This window comes from Dasypus novemcinctus, chromosome 30, assembly GCF_030445035.2.
Source record: "Dasypus novemcinctus isolate mDasNov1 chromosome 30, mDasNov1.1.hap2, whole genome shotgun sequence".
Classification (NCBI taxonomy): Eukaryota; Metazoa; Chordata; class Mammalia; order Cingulata; family Dasypodidae; genus Dasypus; species Dasypus novemcinctus.
In genome coordinates this window covers 8,709,177-8,719,372 of record NC_080702.1, presented here as the reverse complement: position 1 = coordinate 8,719,372, position 10,196 = coordinate 8,709,177, and positions in this window count along the sequence as shown.

Sequence of the window (10,196 nt, the reverse complement as noted above, 5' to 3'; positions counted from 1 at the left end):
TGCATTAGCACCCTTTGGATGACTAACACACTGGGTCCAGACCCTACTTTTGACAATTAACATTGGATCCAGGTTGAACCAAGAATCAAAGAGCAGGACTAACTCATAGCCTCCTGCCACTAAATCCCAAAATGAGAAAGAAATTGAGCATTTCAGTAAACTGCATCCTAACCAGATGCCCAGACATCGGCAAAAACTTTTCAAGCCAGCCTAAGAAAATGGAAGAATGGCCCAGGGAAAGGAATATATCAAAGCCCCAAAAGAGACACAGAATTTGAGATCACTAGTTAACAAGATGTGTACAAATTTCTGAAATTAATAAGATGAAAAGACTATATGGCTAAAGAAATTTATGAGATCAAGAAGATACTGAACAAGCACAGAGAAATATTTGAAATCCATGGGAAAAAAGTAACAAGAGTTGATGTGAATGAAAGACATAACAGGTGAGATCGAAAACACATTAAAGGCACACGACAACAAACTTGAAATGACAGAAGAAAGAATAAGTGATACTGAAGACAGAACAGCTGAAACTGAAGAGAGAAAACAAGGAAAAAAATGAGCATGAGATCAGGGAGTGGAATGACAACTCAAAAAACAACAATATACATGTCAGAAGAGTTCAAAAAGGAGAAGAGAAAGAAAAAGGGGGAAAAGGAGTATTTGAGGAAAAAATAGTTGAAAATTTCCCAACTTTCATGAAAGAAATGAACCTACATGTCCAAGAAGCCCACTGTACCCCAATCAGAAGAAATCCAAATAGACCTATTCTATTCTACTCAGAAGGTCACAAATGTCAGAGATAAAAAGAAAATTCTGAGAGCAGTAAGGGAGAAGGGAACCATCACTTACAAGGGACACCCAGTAAAACTTCATATTCTTCATGAGAAACCATGAAGGTGAGAAGACAGTAGAATGACACAATTATGAGACCGAAAGAGAAAAATTGGCAAACAAGAATTCTGCATCCAGCAAAACTGTTCCTCACATAGGAATGTGGGTATAAAATATACACAAGCAAAGAGAATCTAAGACAGTTCATAATAAAGAATCCATCTCAAAGGATATATTAAATGAAGTCTTAGAACCTGAAAGAAAAGACAGGAGAGAGAGGCTTGGAAGAGAGTAGAGAAGAAAGAATAGAAGAAAGGATAACAACAAGAGTAAAAAGACTAAAATCTGACATGACATATGATAACCAAAGAAGAAAATGGTAGAAATAAATAAAGCATTTAAAGTAAAATCAGGGAAGCGGACTTGGCCCAGTGGATGGGGCATCCGTCTACCACATGGGAGGTCCGCGGTTCAAACCCCGGGCCTCCTTGACCCGTGTGGAGCTGGCCCATGCACAGTGCTGATGTGCACAAGGAGTGCCCTGCCACGCAGGGGTATCTCCAGCACAGGGGAGCCCCACACGTAAGGAGTGCGCCCCGTAAGGAGAGCCGCCCAGCGTGAAAGAAAGTGCAACCTGCCTAAGAATGGTGCTGCCCACATGGAGAGCTGACATCAACAAGATGACGCAACAACAACAAAAAAAAGAGACACAGATTCCCAGTGCCACTGATAAGGATAGAGGCAGTCACAGAAGAACACACAGTGAATGGACAGAGAGAGCAGACAATTGGGGGGGGTAGGAGATAAATTAAAAAATAAATAAGGGAAGCAGACTTGGCCCAGTGGATGGGGCATCCATCTACCATATGGGAGGTCCGCGGTTCAAACCCTGGGCCTCCTTGACCCGTGTGGAGCTGGCCCATGTGCAGTGCTGATGCGCGCAAGGAGTGCCCTAACACTCAAGGGTGTCCCCGCATAGGGGAGTCCCACATGCAAGTAGTGCGCCCCGTAAGGAGAGCCGCCCAGCATGAAAGAAAGTGCAGCCTGCCTAAGAATGGTGCTGCCCACATGGAGAGCTGACATCAACAGGATGACGCAACAACAACAACAAAAAGAGACACAGATTCCCGTGCCACTGACAACAGAAGCAGACAAAGACAACGACACAGAGAATAGACACAGAAAACAGAAAACCAGGTTGGGGGGGAAGGGGAGAGAAATAAATAAATAAATAGTCTTTTAAAAAAAATAAATCTTTAAAAATATATATATCTAAACTGTTTTAAAGTTTAACTGCATTTATTGTGCTCAAATATTCCTAACTGTTGCTCATTACTAATAAACATGTTTACAAAAATAAGATTGCATATTACAAGCAACGCTGATTCCAAAAAACTCTTGAAGGCAGTAAAAATAGCCATACCAAAGGAGTAAAAACTATGAGTCAAATTAATGACCATTATGTTTCTGTCTGCATGCATTAACTCTTTTTCTGTTTGTCTGTTTGTTCACTGGCAGTATATATTTTAATACCTCTGGATGGTAATGTTAATTCCTAAAAAAACTCTATTCAAATGGCCAAAATTAAATGAGCACTTATATTAGCAACTAGGTGTAAGTAATGAAAATTCTGTCTTAACTGATAAAATTACTACAAATCTCTTCATGAAAAATGGTTCTCACCTAAATTAAAAGGAAGTTTATTTTTCTTCACAGAATAAAATGTAAGGTATTAAAAGGAGTGAAAAGTTTGTAGGAAAGCTGACTGAAATTTAATAAGTTCATTCAAGAAAGTGTGTTTTGTCCTAAGATAAGATGGCTGGTTTTCATGAAATCAAAATGGAAGTACATAAGACAAAACTTGAATGCACATGGCAAGTTGTAGAAGGCATTGTGGTAGCGTTAAGTAAAATAACATGTTCTGTAAAGGCAGAGTTTATCTTGAAATGAAGTAACTATACTCTATGCGGTTATAAATAATTATAAAAAGTTTGTAAAAGCATTGCTTAAAATGAAATATTCAAATGGCTAATTACAAAAGTCATTATTAAACAGAAACTGAATTGATGATTAAAAACCACCTCGCTCTGCATATTACAATGGTAATAGGGAAAAATAATTTTAATTCCATTAAAAATCTTAAGTTTTCATAAAATAATAAAAAAGTTTTTTTCTGAACTGCTAAAATAAAATACCTGTTAATTAATGTAATCATGATAATTATAGGTTTTAAAGCATTTCCTTTAAAACAGTTTCCAAAATCATTTAGTAACTTATATAAGTAGGGTGTATAGAATGTATTTTATTGTTAAGGATTTTCAGAGCCTAAAATAGGCAAACAATTAAAACAAACTACAAAGTCCTGTCTATCACATTCTTAAATGGTGTTTAGTTAAATAAAACAAAAAAAAAACTGCATCCTCCGTTGTAACTGATGAAGTACAATGTTTTCTCATATTATTAAGGTACTGAAAACAATTCATCCCTCATTCAGCTCAGATATTAAAACCATTATATGTGTTAATCAGAAAAAGTTGTGCATGGAAATGAACGCCCACCCCTTCCTCAGCAGGCTGCTTTTAAAACAATAACAGAGGCTCAAGCAGTAAGGGGATGGATCTTAACCTACCCTGTGAACTGGATGTAGCCAGTACCAATATTAGCTTTGGGTGGGGTTTGTGGCAAAGGCAACTTTCTAAACAAATACCACTTGAGTTTTAGTCACAATTATGAGAAGAAAACAAAGCACAAAACAAGAACAATGAACTGTTGTAAACTGCCCTCTGTGGAAAAGAAAAATCTGTGAAAAAACATCTGAAACACCTGCCAGCAGTAACAGGCAACTGTCTACCATGTCCCTGCCTCTCCTCTAACATCTCTTGAGACTATTAAGGCAGATGCCCTCGTGAAAGTCCAGAGCCATACCACTGAAACCCAAAAGCAGCAGAGTGAATCCACCAAAAAAAACCACAAATATCGTGGATACCAGACTTGGTAGTGCCTAGGGCAGCAGTTCCCATTGCCTGTCAGTTGCCAGCAGCTCATGAACATCACCCATGAGTGTCCATCGTGCTCACTCCAATGACTGTAACAATCACCTCACTGGATGAAACATACTGGCCGAGCACAGACTCCAGCAGCACCATGGCAAGTGGATGACATCCATCCCCTCCCTCTTTCAGAAGGGGCAAGATATGCTTTCAGTGCTGCAAATACTGCAACAGGACTCCTGTAACCAGATCCTTACAGCAATCAACTAAGTCTAACCTACAAGTTAAAGTGCCAGCTGCTCCAAGCCCAAAAGGGAAAGTAATAATTGTTGTTGTTGCCTATGCTTCAAACTATATAAACTGGGGGAAATGTGGTCATTTTGATCACCACACTGGTCTATGCAGCTCTGCTGGTTGGGACTCTTAAATCCATTTAAAAAATCACTCAAAAACACTGTTATGAAACCACAGTTAAGAATCTGAAGTCTTTTATTCCACCTAAAACTCTATATGTATAAGCCCATCACACCATGTAATTTCACTGTCAACCATTAATGCCACTAATGTTTAACGCTGAATGTATAATCTTATTATCTCTTCTCCTCAGACTCCTGGAGGCAATAACCTCACAGACCACCCTAAATTTCCTAATTAATTCCTATCCTTACCACAATTTTAACTCTCACACTCCTCCTATCAGCAGGTCCATACATCTTCCATGCATTAACTCAGTTTATCCAGACAGCCATCCAAGATGTCACCCATGATCATCTTCTTCTCCAATTCACACCCCGAATCATACAGCCAACAACCCAGGAATATGTAAATGGTGTCTTTCTGCTGCATGAACAATATCAACCCCTACGGGACGTGAAACGACAGCCCACTATACAGGATGGAAGGGAACTTTTCTCTGCCCCTTGACAGCAGGAAGTAGCCAGATCAAGCCGACGCCCCAAATCCCCTCACTCTCCCATCCTCCCCAGTACCACATACCCCAATATTTTATATAGAGAGAGTTAGAAACATTAGAGGCTTCCAATAATTAAGCTGAAGCTCAGTTTCCACTGATATGCATTGGGGAAAGGTTAACCCCATCCCCCATAAAATTAGGTGTCTAAGGGCATGGCACTTTCCCACAGGTTAAACAAAGAAACCACATGGAGACAGGAGTAAAGGGAAATGAAACCTTCCCTACTTGCATGTCAGAGGGAGATAAAATCCCTACAGATCAAAGAAACATCTGCTCCTGCAGCATTCCAAGAAACCATAACTCCCTAACCCACTATTTCCTAGTCACTATGAGGGAAAATTTTCACCTCTAGGGCTTCCTATTGGCCCCTGCACCTCACTCGGACCCTCAACCCCCTCCCACCAACTACCATGTCCCCACCTAGAAAAGTTCTGTATAAATTCAAATCCCCCATTCCAGGGGCGGGCTGAAGACTCTCTTCAGACCCCCGCCATGCTGATGGGGGGTTGAAGTCTGTTCTTCAGACCCCCTCTCTTGGGAGAGCTTCCCAGTAAATTCTTTCTCTGCCTATGGTCATATCAGTCTCCATGTCCCAGTAAGCGCCATTTTCTCCAACACTTATGAATTCCAAAATAGATATTGGATTATATTTGTAATCTGGTCTATACATGGACATGATTAAGTTATGACTAGGGCTTTGATTTGGCCATGTCATTAGGCATTGAGTCCCCGCCCCCTGGGTGGGGACTCACAGATGAAAAGCATGGTAAAGGACAGAGTTGGGGTTTTTAATATTCGAGTTTTAATTAAAAAAAAAAAAGAAATTCCATACATGATGTTCAAAATTAAGATGGTAGCTCAGAGTCCCAAAACCAGTCTTTCTCCAGAAGTTTTAATGAAAATATTTTAATGGAGTAAAAATAATATGGAATATCTAATGGGTTATATTTTATTGAAATATATTACATATACAATGCTATCAAATTTCTTTGATCTATTTTTCATTAAGCTTATTTGTCCCTTTATCTTCATTAAATTTCTCCATTTCTATTGTTTCCTAAAAAAAAAAAAATTCGAATTTTGATGGTGGAGATTGATGCTGAAGCTGGAGCCCCAGGTACAGAGACAGAGCCATTCATCTGATAGTCTAGAGCTGACCTTGTGGAGAGAGGCAAAGCCTAGACAGCATCATAGTCTACAGCTGGCCTTGCGGAGAAAACAGAGGAGCTGAGCCCAGAGAAACCCAGGAAGCCTGAACCCTCACAAACATCAGCAGCCATCTTGCTCCAACACGTAAAAATAGAATTTGCCGAGGGAAGTAACTTATGCTTTATGGCCTGGTATCTATAAGCTCCTAACACAAATAAACACTCTTTACAACCAATCAATTTCAGGTATATTGCATCAGCACCCCTTTGGCTGACTAAAGTATTCTTGAGAGGGAAATTTATACTTCTAGAAGGTATTAAAAAAGAAAGAGCTAAACTCAAAGAATTAACTGAATAACAAGAGAAACTAGGAAAAGAACAGCAAACCAATCATCAAAGCAAACAGAAGAAATAATAAAGATTAGATTTGAAATAAATGAAATTGAGAAAAATAAAATATAGAAAACCAAAACCTGGTTCTTTGAGAAGATCAGTAAAATTCACAAACCCCTAGCAAGAGTAAGAAAGAAAGAAAAAAAAAAAGAACCTAATAAAAACAATTTTCAATGATGGGGAAGTTATGACTGACCCCACAGAACTAAAAAGGATCATAAGATGATATTCTGAGAAACTGTATGCCAACAAACTAAACAACTTAGATGAAATGGGCAAATTCCTAGAAATGCACAACCAATCTACATTGACACTACAAGAAAAAATATGAGAACTTGACAAACCAATCACATTTAAAGACACTGAAACTGTCTTCAAAAATCTCCCAACAAAGAAAACTCCAGGATTATCTGGCTTTACAGGTGAATTCCACCAAAAGGTTCAAAAAGAATTAACACCAATCCTGTTTAAACTCTTCTCAAAAATTGAAGAAGAGGGAAAATAACCCAACACTTTGTAGGAAGCCAACATCACCATAATACCAAAGCCAAACATGAACATTGTAGGGAAAAGAAAATTACAGACCAATCTCTCTAATGAATACTGATGCAAAAATTCTCAGCAAAATATTTATAATTTAAATCCAGCAGCATATCAAAAGACTAAGTGGGATTTATTCCTGTTAGAGAAGGCTGGTTCAACACAAGAAAATCAATCAATGTAATACACCATGTTAACAAACCGAGGGAAAGAAAACATGATCACCTCAATCGAGGCAGAAAAAGCATTTGTCAAAATCCAGCATCCTTTCTTATAAAAACATTTCAAAAGAGATAAATAGAAGGAAAATTCCTAAATTGATAAAAAGGATAGATGAAAAACCCGCAGCTAACATCTTACCCAGTGGGGAATGGTTGAAAGGTTTCCCTCTAAGACTGGAATAAGACAAGGAAGCCCACTAGCACCACTGTTATTCAACATTGTAATAGAAGCTCTGGGTAAAACAATTAGAGAAGAAAAAATAAAGGCATCCAATTAAGAAAAGAAGTAGTAAAATTCTACTTCTGGATGACATGATCTTATATTTAGAAAATTCTGAAATGTCTACAACAAAGCTACTGGAGCTAATACATGAGTTCAGCAAAGTGGCAGGCAGCAAGATCGACATGAAGAAATCAGTAACATTTTTCTACACTACTATTGCACAATCTGAGGAGGAAACCAGGGGAAAATTCCATTTTCTTCCAATAGCAAGAAAAAGACTCAAATACCTAGCAATCGATTTAAAAAAAGAAGTACAGGACCTATATGGAGACTATTAATAAACAATGCCAAAATAAATTTAACAGGACGTAAACCATTGGAAAGACATTCCATGTTCATGGACTAGAAGGCTAAACATCATAAAGATGTGAATCCTACCCAAATTGATTGATAGATTCACTGCAATACCAATCCAAATTCCAACAGCCTACTTTAAAAAACCAAAGAAGACAATTACCAAATCATTTGGAAGGGAAAGTGCACATGAACACCCAAAAGCATTCTAAAATGAAGAGTGACATAGGAGGAATTTCACTGCCTGACCTTGAAACATATTACAAAGCTACAGTGGACAAATCAGCATGATACTGCCATAGAGAGAGAGACATCAATCAGTGGAATAGAACTGAGAGTACAGGAATAAACCCTCACACATCTATTGTCAACTAGTTTTTGACAAGCGTACCAAGTCTGTGTTAATGGGAGAAAAACAGACTCTCCAACAAATGCTGCTGGGAGAACAGGTTGTCTATACTTAAAAGAATTTTTAAAGAGGACCCCTATCTCACTCTCTATACAAGAAACAACTCAAAATGGATCAAAGACCTAAATATAAAAGCAAATACCATGAAACTACTAGAAGAAAATGTAGGGAAGGATCTTAAAGTCTTTGTGGTGGGAAACGGACTTTGGCCCAGTGGTTAGGGCGTCCGTCTACCACATGGGAGGTCCGTGGTTCAAACCCCGGGCCTCCTTGACCCGTGTGGAGCTGGCCCATGTGCAGCGCTGATGCGCGCAAAGGAGTGCAGTGCCACACAGGGGTGTCCCCCGCATAAGGGAGCCCTATGTGCAAGGAGTGCACCCGTAAGGAGAGCCGCCCAGCGCAAAAGAAAAAGTGCAGCCTGCCCAGGAATGGCGCCGCCCACACTTCCCATGCCGCTGACAACAACAGAAGCGGACAAAGAAACAAGACGCAACAAAAAGACACAGAAAACAGACAACCGGGGGAGGGGAGGGGAATTAAATAAATAAAAATAAATCTTTAAAAAAAAAAAAATAAAGTCTTTGTGGTAAGTGAAGTTTCTTAGACCTTAACATCCAAAGCACAAACACCAAAGAAAATTTAGATAAATGGGACCTCTTCAAAATTAAACACTTTTGCACCAACCAGGACTTTGTCAAAAGGGTGAAAAGACAGCCAATTCAATGGGAGAAAATACTTAGAAACTACATGTCAGATAAGAGTTTAATATACGGGATATATAGAGAGATGTTACAAGTCAACAATAAAAAAACAAATCATCCAATTATAAAATGGCAAAAGACATGAATAGATATTTGTCCAAAGAAGAAATACAAATGGCAAAAAACACATGAAAAAATATGCAATGTCATTAATGATTAGGGAAATGCAAATCAAAACTAGATATCATTTCACAGTTATCAGAATGGCCACTATTAAAAAGTCGGAGAACTACAAGTGTTGGAGAGGATGTGGAAAGACAGGAGCACTTATTCACTGTTGGTAGGAATGCAGAATGGTACAGCACGGTGAAGGACTATTTGGCAGTTCCTAAAGAAGTTGAATAAAGATTTGCTACGTGACCCTGCAACACCACTACTGGGTATATACCCAGAAATATGAGAGCAGTGACATGAACGGACATCTGCACACCTACATTCATAGTGGCGTTATTCACAATTGCCAAAGGATGGAAACAACCTACGTGTCCATCAGACAATGAATGGTAAACAAACTATGATGTATTCACATGATAGAATATTAGGCAGTGGTACAAAGAAATGAAGTCATAAACCATATGACAACATGGATGATCCTAGAGGACAGTATGGTGAATGAAGCAAGCCAGACCCAAAGGACAAATAGAGGAACCTTGCATTACTATGGCCTACATGTATTGTGTAACATAATGTAGAATTCCATTTATATGAAATGTAAATATAAATCAATTTATAGAGGAAAAAAAGTATCTGTGCAAAAATAGCTATGGGATCTGTGGACAGCGGAAGCATAGAGAGATGGAGAGGTGATGGATTTTCTTATTTGATTTTTCATTTATTATTATTATTATTGAAATAAAATGCTGTAAAGATGGCTGAGGTGATCAAAGCACAACTATGTGACAGTGCCGAATACCACTGATTGTGCACTGTGGATGAATGGTACACTTTAAAAAAAAAAAAAAAAAGACAAACAGCACTTAAAAATGGGAAAATATGTGAATACACATTTGCAAAAGAAGAAACGTTCCATTCTTTTAGTCACAAGGGAAATACACATTAAAATCTGCTATATTTACTAGAATGGCTAAAATCAAGAGACATAATACCAACTGTTAAAGAAGATGTAGAAAAACTGGAGCCCTCATACATTTCTGGTAAGAATGCAAAATGGTGCTGCCACTTTGGGAAACATTTTATCAGTTTCTTAAAAATATAAACTTACCATAATTCTTGCTAATTCCACTTCAAAAAATCTGTCCAAGACAAATGAAATTATATCCATGCAATAATTCCTAGGGCAAGTGCATGGCAGCCAAAACTGGGGGAAAAAACGCACGAATGTCTATT